Raw genomic sequence first — 12,707 nt, 5'->3', positions numbered from 1 at the left:
CATATATTATATCTTTAAGATATTTTCCAATTTATCTCCCTCATGAAGTTCAGAAGTAACAATAAAGGTTGACCTATTAATTGGTTATAGTGTTTTTACTGATATCAAGTTTGTTTATGATTTACTCATTTTGTTTATAAATTATTAATCGGTAATATAATTTCTGAAAAATCTGTAACTGAATTTATGCAGTTGAATTTGCTACAATGGGAAATCATAGCAGTCACAAACCACAGTTTGGTCACCTGCTACTATCCTCACTACCACTGGCATACTGTTATGTTCAGCTCATAACTATTTTATTTGTCTTTCTGTTGTCTTGGTCAATGCAAGTCTGGACAACCTGTCCTGGTCTGTCTGTGTCTCCAATTAACGTCACCTCTTGCGGCTCTTACTGACACCTACCCATGAGCCCCCTTTGTTTCCATTTACTGTAACCAGCATCCTCACCCACCGGACCAAATCTGAACCAATCATAGATGTCTATGTTTGGGCCAAATGAAGGCCGGTCCAGATGTCTGTGGACGTTGAAATCAAGGCTGGTCTCGATCGGACCAAAAAACTACGTCTGTGGACTACTTTTGGACAACATTTTAAACTACTGTCACTGGGCAACTTTCGGTTATGCTTCCCTTTTGTAGTCTAATGGTTTGCAAGCCATGCCACATCTGACGAGCGCCGGAGCCGGTGTAGTACGATTCGATCTTAGTCCTGTATTGATGCTTTGCCTGTTTGATGGTTCGTCGGAGGGCATAGCGAGATTTCTTATAAGCTTTCGGGTTAGAGTCCCGCTCCTTGAAAGCGGCAGCTCTACCCTTTATCTTTAGTGTGGATGTTGCCTGTGTCATGTCTCTGACTATGATTAAATGAGATGACATGCTATTTTCAAATCGATTACCTTACGTTTAATTTTTGATTAAATAATCGGGCAATGACTAACTCATTAGGAATCCTGGGGCACCACGGAAGCATTAGTTTATGTAAAGCGGCTATCTCCCGAATCCACTCTTAAAGATCTGAAGATCTTTTTATATCAATAGCAGTCACTTATTAATCGTCACCTTATTTAGTCTCATTCTGATTGTCATAAAGTACTTGGTTATCTGTACGAACCCTAACTAACAAGTTGAATCAGCAATACACAAATTGGCTTATTTATTTACTAAATACCTAAACGATCATACAGAATTACATATATATATATATATATATATATATATATATATATATATATATATCTCCAGACAGGGTAGATCATACATTGATTACTAATCATGTCATGAAAAGACCCTAGTGGGCTAACCCGATATGACCGCTGGTTACACAAAGGAAGGGGGTTGGGTTTGAATGAAAGAGCGGGAAGACTGAGGGACAAAGTGATTGGGTCTCTATCGGACCTTGAGAAACTATGCTACCGTAAATACGGACTCTTATGCTTTCTAATAACCGCCCATTTGGGAAAAGGAAACTACAAGATTTATATATTTACTATAAGCTGCGCTTCGATAGATGGGTTGAATATGGAAGACTGGTTTACCCAGCAAAGATCGCCATTGTCCTTTTTGAAGAATCTTTCTGGTCGTAGTGTTGTAGAGCGGATACGTTGAAATACCCTGTCATTAGGAGAATGTCTGTCCTTTTTCTAGGCCACGTACGTTTATAGCTGCAGCTGATAACTCAACGTCTAGGATGTATCACTTCTTCTTTAGTGAATAATAGTTCAAAATTCATACCAAGATGCCATAATCAGCTCGGGCTGTATTCTGGTTGGTCTAGTCGAAATTCACCATTCCAGCGTGGTGATCATCACCTCCACGTGATCTGGTCTCATGTAAATTTTAGTTGTTAAACCATTCGCAACCACAGCTCACGTCGGGGTTTGCTTAGTCTGTGAATTGGGCCATGGAGGCTTTTGTACTGGGGAAGAGAAGGGCGTGTTTCATCCCTCTTCAACCAATGTCTGTTCACTTGGGCGTGGCCACTGAGTGAGCATAAGTTTACTTATGAAAACAATTCTCTCATTTTAGAAGCTAAAATCACATTTTCATCTTCTCACAAATAGTTTCATATTAAACATTTAAATTGCATAACAATTTCATGTGAATCTCATAACTAGAATGTGTGGACTTTCGAGATACAATTTATGCCATCCCATCCTATCATCAGATGTCCCAGACAACAACTGATTTGACATCATATTCTTTAAGTACCAAAGGACACTTTCAACTGTTTGAGAAAGGGAAATATTGTTCCATTCCCCTTTTGATTTTTAGCCATATGTTCTCTGTGGTAATACAGGGTTTTCCAAGAGTCCATTCTGTGTAGACTGGAGAGAAAAGGGGGAAAGGTATTTATAAAGGGGTCATGAACCTCACCCAACAGGGCAACGTCATGACACCTGTAATCCATGGCTTTTGGTTTGGGTATGTACGTACAATCACTGTGGGGACGATGTCATCGATGCACTTATTGATGAAGCCAGTGACTGATGGGGTGTACTCCTCAATGCCATCGGAAGAATCACGGAACATATTCCAGTCTGTGCTTGCAATGCAGGAATCTGGAGGATAGAAATATTGTCAGATTTGCCAAATGGAGGGCGAGGGAGAGCTTTGTACGCGTCTCTGTGTGGAGTAAACGTGGTCGAGTTCTTTTTTTTTCTTCTTCCCCACCCCTCTGGTTGCGCATTTAATATGCTGGTAGAAATGAGGTTAAACGTATTAAAGTTTCCCTGAATTAAAGTCCCTGGCCACTAGGAGCGCTGCCTCTGGATGAGCATTTTCCTGTTTGCTTATGGCAATATAGAGCTCATTGAGTGTGGTCTTAATTGCAGCATCGGTTTGTGTTGACAAATAGACAGCTACGAAGAATACAGATAAACTCTCTAGGTAGATAGTGTGGTCTACAGCTTTGGTCATGAGATGCTCTACCTCAGGCAGCAAACCTTGACACTTACTTAGACATCGTGCACCAGCTATTGTTTACAAATATACATAGACCGCCACCCCTCGTCTTACCACAGGCTGCTGTTCTATCCTGCCGATTCAGTGTATATAATCCGCCAGCTGTATGTTATTCATGTCGTCGTTCAGCCAGGACTCGGTGAAACATAAGATATTCGTTTTTAATGTCCAGTTGGTAAGATATACGTGCTTGTAGTTCGTCCACTTTATTATCCAGTGATTGCACGTTGGCCAACAGTACCAATGGCAAAGGCCTATTAGCCACTTGTAGCCGAATCCTCACAAGTCACCCCGATCTCCTTCCGCGAAACCTCTGTCTCTTTGTCCTGCGAATGACGGGGATGAGGGCCTGTTCAGGTGTCTGGAGTAAATCCCTTTCTTCCGACTCATTAAAGAACAATTATTTGTCCAGTTCAAGGTGATTAATCACTGTTCTGATGTCCAGAAGCTATTTTCGGTCAAGAGACGGTAGCAGCAACATTATGTACAAAGTAAGTTACAAACAATGCGAAATAACAAACAAAATAGCGCGGTTGGTTAAGAGCCCATAAAACCGCAGCCATCCCCTCTGGCGCAATCTTTACTTTTTAGTTAGTTTTTGTTGTTAGTTTTTTGTTTTTTGAGTCCGAAAGTGATCTTGACACACAGGTTGGTGATCACTGATTTTATAGTATGACTGCACCAGCAGTTAACATGTCTGCCAGCTGTTGATTGCTCACTTAGTTACTTTAGCTTTAATCAGTGTTATTTAGATGGAAGACGTGAGCTAAATGTGGTAGCTCTACAGTTAGCTGACGTTACCATGGAGGTAGTAAGCTAGCTCTTTCACTTATCAGGTAAAGCCCTAATAATCTATTCTGGTGCTGCTGGCTGTTTTTGTGATCCTTTATGAGCCACATTGTTGGTTGGGACAGCATCCTCTTTGAAAAGCAACGTATTTCTGAAGCCCTCCTTCCATTGTTGATAGCCATAGACGTTTTCAAGGAGGAAATGTGCCCCTCAGATTGACGAGTAGATGCCTCATTCTCACAAACGTGTCCCACTTTTTATTTAGTGTTTCATATTTGGCCTCACGATGAAATGCTTTTCCATTTTCTTTTCAGGACAACCAGGGCTACAAGTAGAACACAAAACTATTTCAACAGTTGCACTCATTTAGTTCAATTGACAATTTTAAAATTTTTTATTTAACCAGGTAGGCTAGTTGAGAACAAGTTCTCATTTACAACTGCGACCTGGCCAAGATAAAGCATAGCAGTGTGAACAGACAGCAACAGCAACACAGTTACACATGGAGTAAACAATAAACAAGTCAATAACACAGTAGAAAAAATAAAAAAAAGTCTATATACATTGTGTGCAAAAGGCATGAGGAGGTAGGCAAATAATTATAATTTAGCAGATTAACACTGGAGTGATAAATGATCAGATGGTCATGTGCAGGTAGAGATACTGGTGTGCAAAAGAGCAGAAAAGTAAATCAATAAAAACAGTATGGGGATGAGGTAGGTAAGTTGGGTGGGCTATTTACCGATGGACTATGTCAATAGAAAATATAAGGTCCGCCAAAGCAAAAACCCGATTTAAAATGATAGATGGCTTTTAATTGTTTGTAGCTCAAACCATTCAGACTCTACAGACGTTTTTGTAAAAAGAACCATCCCGAACCCTTTCGGGGTCCGCACGTCTCGCAAACACCGCTCTAGCTCAGCCCCTGTTAATCACACAGACTAATGGTTGGTACCATCGGATACAGAAGAAATGGACAAATCCAAATAGATGAGTCCAGTGGTAAAAAGAAGTCTAGCTCAAACACACAATGTTTAAAAGGGGTTAGAAGTCGAAATCGTGTCGGCGTTGCGATGGGACTAGTTGGGTTAAATAACCCATCAATCCAATCAATCAATTTATCTGTTTTAGAATGCAGCTCTCTCTCAGGTCTGACTCTCCTGGTAGCCTATGCTAATTGTTAGTTCATGTGTGGCCAAGGTTTTCTACCTACCCGAAGGTCAGAAAACGCAAAGCTATAATGCAAGCATAATTTGTTGACAGTTCAATATTGCAAATGCATCTCAGTGGCTTGGGGAATTATTAAGTGAGAGATGAATAAAATTAGGCAGTAACTTTAACCCTGTAGGTCAAATGGTATTGAAGATCTGTAGTGGTGTGTGAGTGAAAGTACGGCTCCTATGGCCTTAACTGTGCCGTTCAGTCCTCTCCATTTCAACCATGCTACCAGACCAGAATTACTCCCCTTCTACAAAAGACAGTTCCTCTGTGTCCCATAAAACATTCAGCAGGAGAGACTCTTAAGTTCCACTGTGCATCTCTGATTAAGAGAGGAAGATGAAGAGAGCAAGAGGGAAGAAAGCGAGGGGATGGGCGGAGAAAGGGGAGAGAAGTGATGAGGAAAGGAACATGGAGGAAGAGGGTCATAGGAGACAGGATTGAGAGATGCATGAGGATAGAGAAAGACAGAATGGTAAAGGTGAAGGGAGGATATATGTTTCTAGAGGTAGGACTAGGGTGAAGAAATGCTGCTTTAGGTAAACAGGCCAAGCTGGCTGTGTCTAAATCAGGTAATGTGGAGCTGGAGGGCTGTAGAACACACAGCAACATCTTCTCCACAGCTGAAAAGGGAATTCCCTGCAGGAATACATAGGGCAGGAGAGAGGGGTGGGGGAAGAGGGGAGGTGTGACCCCTCAAGGCATGCTTCCCAGTCAAAACAGTTCGGGAAGAATGGTGCATATATTATGACAACATTTTTGTTTGTTTTGAACTTCAGTGATGTTTTTTTCCCGGGTGTTCGGGCACACAACATTTTTTCTGGAGATAAGCTGAAGTCGGTAGCCGAAGTTTGTGCCCCTTCGTTAGTGATTGGTCAAGGGATTCTTCAATAAAGTATTTGTTGTCATTCAACGAGAGACGACTCGTTTTCATGCTAATTTTTTCAAATGAGATACTGCAACAAACATCTTAGTTAGATGTAAACGCGACTAAGATCTTCTCGGCAAAAAACGACCAAATGAATGTCTTATTTTCTTTCTTAGATTAATTCTGACTATTTTGAGTGTATTTTTATTTTTTATTTAACATTTTATTTAACTAGGCAAGTCAGTTAAGAACATATTCTTATTTTACAATGGCGGCCTACCCCGGCCTAAACCTCCTTTTAACCCGGACGACTCTGGGCCAGTTGTGCGCCGCCCTATGGGACTCCCGATCACGGCAAGTTGTGATACAGCCCGGGATCGAACCAGGGTCTATAGTGACACCTCTAGCACTAAGATGCAGTGCCTTAGACCGCTGCGCCACTCAGGAGCCCTAAACTGGCTACGGCATCTCAAAATGGACAAACAGTACTATTGCCACTTTTTTCTCATTTAACAAGGTATTTTTAAGAGTATGCAAGCACACTCGTTCGGTTCCTCTGCTAGGCGCCAACCGAAATAAATCTGCCGACGCCTTAGGGGCAGTGTGATTCTCTGATGGTTGACTCCACACACACTCACTCTCTCTGCAGGAGTGCTAGCTGATGCGTTCAAATGAAGGGGGTTGATTGCAGGAGAGACGCAACCTCTCGTGTGTTTGTGTGTGTGTTCTTGAAATCTCTCCGATCGTGTATGTGTGTTCCTAATGTCTTCATGATTCCCCTCAGTAAATTATCTGAGGAGACTGGCGCAGACAACTTGCTTTCTGTAGTCTGTTCATACCTCAGACATTAGGGTTGACTACCTCAGGTTAGACTTCACTGGCTAGGTTCACTCACTGGCCTTGACACTAGGAATAAACTCAAATGCTAAACGTTGTTCATTACATATTGACAGAAGTTGGTTTTCTTTCAAATACAGGTAGACTGAATTTGACCCCTCATTGTGCTTCTCTTTGCTGGATCTGGTTAACCTGTTATGGCTGCAATCCCAATACCGGGACAACTACCAGTGAAAATAGAGGGCGCCAAATTCAAACCACAGAAATCTCATAATTCCAATTCCTAAAACATACATGTGTTTTATATCATTTAAAATCTATTTTCGTTGTTAATCCCACCAAAGTGTCTGATTTCAAATAGGCTTTTCAGCGAAAGCACTACAAACGATTGTTAGCTCTCCACCAAACCACAATAAGCACAGCCATTTTCCAGCGAAATATAGCATTCACAAAAAACAGAAATAAAGATCAAATGAATCACTAACCTTGAATTATCTTCATCAGATGACACTCATAGGACTTCATGTTACACAATACATGCATGTTTTGTTTGATAAAGTTCATATTTATATAAAACAATCTGAGTTTACATTGGCTATTTAGGTTCACTAGTTCCAAAAACATCAAGTGATTTTGCATAGCCACATCGTTTCAACAGAAATACTCATCATAAATGTAGATGATAATACAAGTTATACACATGGAATTATAGATATACCTCTCCTTAATGCAACCGCTGTGTCAGATTTCAAAAAAAGTTTACAGAAAAAGCAACACATGCAATAATCTGAGACGGCGCTCAGAACAGAAGCCAAATTAGCCGCCATGTTGGAGTCAACAGAAACCAGAAAATACATGATAAATGTTTCCTTACCTTTGATGAACTTCATCAGAATGCAGTCCTAGGAATCCCAGGTCCACAATAAATGCTTGATTTGTTCGAAAATGGGGGGGGGGTGTAGGCTGACTACGGAACTAGTGGTGTAACGGTTCACCAAATCCACGATTAGGTATTGCGGTGTTGGGGTCACAATACAGTGCAGCGGAAAAATGAAATTCCTGTTACTGTAGATCATTTTAGGTTATTTGACAAAATGTGCTAAATTAGCCCCCCTTGTGGTGCAGTAGGTTAAAGCACTGCATCGCAGTTCTTGAGGCGTCACTATAGACCCGGGTTCGATCCCAGGCTGTATCACAACCGGCCATGACCGGGAGTCCTATAGGGCGCCGCACAATTGGCCCAGCGTCGTCCGGGTTACAGGAGAGTTTGGCCCGGGGGTAGGGGTTTACTTTGCTCTCTAGCGACTCCTTGTGGTGAGCCAGGCACCTGACTTCGGTCATCAGTTGAGCAGTGTTTCCTCCGACACATTGGTCCGGCTGGCTTTTGGGTTAACTGGGCCGGTGTTAAGGAGCAAGGTTTGACGGGCCATGTTTAGGAGGACGCATAACTCGACCTTCGCCTCCCCCGAGCCCATTGGGGAGTTGCAGTGATGAGACAAGATCCCCCCCCCCCCCCCCAATAAAAATTAAACTAATACAAGCAGAATATAAAATCACCCTAAGACCAGTTGCTATTACATCATTCACAATGTTCCTGGCATTCTGTTGTGACAGGGATTGTTATGCTGAGCACCAATCTCAACGTCAACATTGAAGGCCAGCATCCCGGAGTCGCCTCTTTACTGTGGACATTGGAGACGGGTGTTTTTCTGGTACTATTTAAAGCTATAAGTTAAGGACTTGTGAGGCGTGTGTTTCTCAAACTCAACACTCTAATGTACATGTCCTCTTGCTCAGTTGTGCACCGGGGCCTCCCACTTCTCTTTCTATTCTGGTTAGCGCCAGTTTGCGCTGTTCTGTGAAGGGAGTAGTACACAGCGTTGTTCCAGTTATTCAGTTTCTTGATCAATTTGATGTTATTTTAATGGACAAAAAAATGAAATTTTCTTTCAAAAACAAGGTCATTTCTAAGTGACCCCAAACTTATGAATGGTAGTGTAAGTATTCAGAACCTTTATTCAGTACTTTGTTGAAGCACATTTGTGACTCATCACCTGGTTTTGGTTTTATGTAGCAACATTTTATTTTTTTAATTTTTAATTTTTTTTTACATTGGTAAAAAGTCACTCACAGACTCACAGCTGCAAAATGGTATGTCATACACTGTTTATTTTTTAAACATTTTTTTTAGGAACAATGGGAAAGTAATTCTGCTTTGAAAGTTGATACACCTGTAAACTTACTTTTGAGAAAAGGGCCTTTGAATGTTTTTGTACTACTATTGGAGAACCCTTCTTTGTCTACACCCATTCAGCATTGTTCACACCCTCTTAAGCTTTAGCTCCACCCATGTCTTTAAGGATTCACATGTGAGGTCATGTGCTTAACAGTGAGTAGTGTATGAAAGATTAAGGCTAAAAGTAGTAGTTGCCTACAAGAAGGAAAAAAATCTAGGTGAACAGAAAGTGTTCAGATGTAAAGATACCTTAATAGAAAATGACTCAAGTAAAAGTCACCCAGTAAAAGTCTAAAAGTATTTGGTTTTAAAAATACTTGGAATATTATTCCAATTCTTTAAACCAGACAGTCCATTTATTTTTTTTGACGGATAGCCAGGGGCACACTCCAACACTCAGACATAATTTACAAACAAAGCATTTGTGTTTAGTGAGTCTGTGTGGTATTTCACAAAATAATGTTATTATATCAATATAATCTATATTTTGCTAAGTGGATGCATCTCTACAGAAGGTGTAAATGGTCACTTGCATGGTAGCAATATCAGAAATGAATATCGTCAATATAAATAAAATAATATACAGTATGTACACAAACAATTATCAATAATGACAGTGATAGACGAGGTAGTTCTATGCATACAATTAGGGGTAAAGTGGCTGAGCAACCTGTTTCTTTCCTGCCCTTGACTTTGGTGCAGGGAATGTGATGTCCATAGCCACTGTAGCAAAACCTCCTGATCTTCTCAAAAAGGTGAGTTTGTTTAGCTGTGTCCAGTCCAGGTGGTGCTTGTACAGGCAGACCATCTATGGGGAGGAAGGATGTCAGTGTTGCGTAGCAGCTGAAACCTGGTCCTGACAGACTGAGTCTGAACGCTCCTTGGCGACAACAGCTCCAGAGCACCGAAGCTGTAAAACAGGAAATAACCAAACAAAAATTACAGCCTTGCACATCATCAATTTACCTCCCAAGTTTAGATAAGAGGAATGAATGCAATGACAATTATATTCACCTGAAGTGCTGGTGTTGCTTGATCTGTGGCAGCAGCCTGAAGTACGGAGTCAGGTGTTGTTGCCAGCCATAGCTTTCCACCAGCACCGTACCATCCTCCAGTCCAAGCAGCCGTGGGATGTTGACCCCTGTCATAGTGCTGTCCATCACAACACCAGCAATCTCAGACAAAGTGTTCACTCTGGTCTTTCTGAAGTGCTGCTTGATGAGGCCGAAGCACCAGTCGCGGGCAAACTTGGTGTTGCTTTTTAATCAGAAAGTGAAGGTCCAGACTGTGGTGAAGCTTGTGCATGGTCCGTCAGGCACAATACCAGAGCACAAACTTTTTCTTGTTTTGGCCACTGCAGTTATCACAATTCAGGTCCACATGTGTTTCCCCAACTGTAGTTGGTGAAGAAATGGTGCATGTAGTTGTTGACTGCGCTGCTACCTTTTTTGCCTGCCTCCCATTTTATATATTTTTGAAATATATTTTTTTGAGTGTATCTATCCATCATTTTCCTTAATCAGTATAAAAGAGGAAATGTTGTTTACTTGTTGAGCAACATCAAAGCTGTAATGCATCCTGATCTCTTTGCTTGCTGATTCAGTAGGGGCCCCCAGAGACAACTGCAGGTCTTTAACAGGTGGTCTTGCAGTCAGCAACCATCTTCTGGTAGACAGACCACTCACTCTGAACAAGCAGGAGATGCTGCTCTTGCTTCTTCAGCTTGGCTGACTTAACAGCTTCTGCCAGACTGGTAGATCTGAAGACCTGATAGTTGAATCGCTGGCACTGCCAACACAGGTCTGTCCTGGTCTTAGTGCTTGAGATGTGGGTCAGCAATTTTCTCCACAGATTCCTGAAGGAAGACAGCCTGACTACACGTACCTCTGGAAAATACAGGAAAATGTGAGATCAATAAAAGTAGTGCCAATCATGTTGGAGGTAAATTAAATAATCAAAATGTGTTTATGCTTTACAGACCAAGTGTTGTCATTGATTCCTTGTAGAGATGCCACACTGCTGCTTTTGTCACATGGGATGGCAGCAGCTTTCCACCAAAGTGTTTGTGTCCTGGGTGGTGTCCTGGTAAAACTATGGCATTGTCCTCTGCGTGGTTGTTGAAGTTCACAACTCACTGCAGGTCCTCAAGCTTCAGGTGTAACTTGTGCTCGCTCGGGCCAGCTCTCTTTTTGATGGGAGGCAGTAGACCATTATCCTTGTATGACTGGTGGAGGAGAGGCAGGAGTTGTTCTACTGATACTGAAAGACAAATTTCAGATACTAACGTTAGACATGTCATACATGTAAGTTAGCTAGCAAACCAGCCATCTAACTTCCGCTAACGTTAGCTAGCTAACAGCAAGCTTTAACTTGGTCTTTTGTTTAGACATACGCCTAGTTTCCTGAATCGGGCCACATTTGGCAGCGATTACAGCTTTTTGTCTTCTTGGGTATGACGCTACAAACTTGGCACACCTGTATTTGGGGAGTTTCTCCCATTCTTCTCTGCAGATGCTCTCAAGCCTCTGTACGGTTTGATGGGGAGCGTTGCTGCACAGCCTTTTTTCAGGTTTCTCCTGAGATGTTCGATTGGGTTCAAGTCCGGGCTCTTGCTGGGTCACTCAAGGACATTCAGAGACGTGTCTTAAAGCAACTCCTGCGTTGTCTTGGCTGAGTGCTTAGGGTTGTTGTCCTGTTGGAGGTGAACATTCACCCCAGAGGTTTTGAGTGCTCTGGAGTTTTTTTTATCAAGGATCTCTGTATTTTGGTCTGTTCACCTTTCCCTCAATCCTGATTAGTCTCCCAGTCTCTGACGCTGAAAAACGTCCACACAGCATGATGTTGCCACCACCATGCTTCACCGTATGGATGGTGCCAGGTTTCCTCCACATGTGACGCTTGGCATTCAGGCCAAAGAGTTGAATATTGGTTTCGTCAGACCAGAAATTCTTGTTTCTCATGGTCTGAGAGTCGTTTGGTGCCTTTTGTCAAACTCCAAACGGGCTGTCGTGTGCCTTTTACTGAGGATTGGCTTCTGTCTGGCCACTCTACCATAAACGCCTGATTGGTGAAGCGCTGCAGAGATTGTTGTCCTTCTGGAAGGTTATTCCATCTCCACAGAAGAACTCTGGAGCTCTGTCAGAGTGACCATCAGGTTGTTGGTCACCTCCCTGACCAAGGACCTTCTCCCCCGATTGCTCAGTTTGGCCGGGCGGCCAGCTCTTGGTAGAGTTTTGGTGGTTCTAAAGTTCTTCCATGTAAGAATGGGGAGAGGGAAAGGGGGGATTCGGTGTCAGTTGTTCAACTGAACGCATTCAAATGAAATGTGTCTTCCGCATTTAACACAATCCCTCTGAGGTGTGGGGGGCTGCCATAATCAACATCCACGTCTTCGGCACCAGGGGAACAGTGGTTTAACTGCCTTGCTCAGGGGCAGAATGACAGAATTTTACCTGGTCAGCTCGGGGATTCGATACAGCAACCTTTTGGCTACTTGCCCTACGCTCTAACCACTAGGCTACCTGCTGATGGATGCCAATGTGTTCTTGGGGACCTTCAATGCTGGAGACATTTTTTGGTAGCCTTTCCCAGATCTGTGCCTCGACAGAATCCTGTCTCGGAGCTCCACAGACAATTCCTTTGACCTCATGGCTTGATTTTTGCTCTGACGCACTGTCAACTATGGGACTTTACATAGACAGGTGTGTGCCTTTTCAAATCATGTCCTATCAATTAAATTTTACCACAGGTGGAGTCGAATCAAGTTGTAGGAACATCTCAAGGATGACCAATGGAA

The 12,707-nt window shown here is 42.3% G+C and overlaps 1 protein-coding gene across 5 annotated transcripts in view; it reads left to right on the top strand.

Annotated features, from left to right (window-relative positions):
- nek7 (NIMA-related kinase 7) overlaps nucleotides 1–12,707 on the top strand; it is a 137,916-nt gene that overhangs the window by 31,633 nt on the left and 93,576 nt on the right. The window lies entirely within an intron of this gene.

The sequence above is a fragment of the Oncorhynchus mykiss genome, chromosome 4 (assembly GCF_057628025.1).
Source record: "Oncorhynchus mykiss isolate SJ-2025 chromosome 4, ASM5762802v1, whole genome shotgun sequence".
NCBI lineage: Eukaryota > Metazoa > Chordata > Actinopteri > Salmoniformes > Salmonidae > Oncorhynchus > Oncorhynchus mykiss.
The sequence above is the reverse complement of the archived record's forward strand: the minus strand, read 5'-3'. Positions and strand labels throughout refer to the sequence as shown.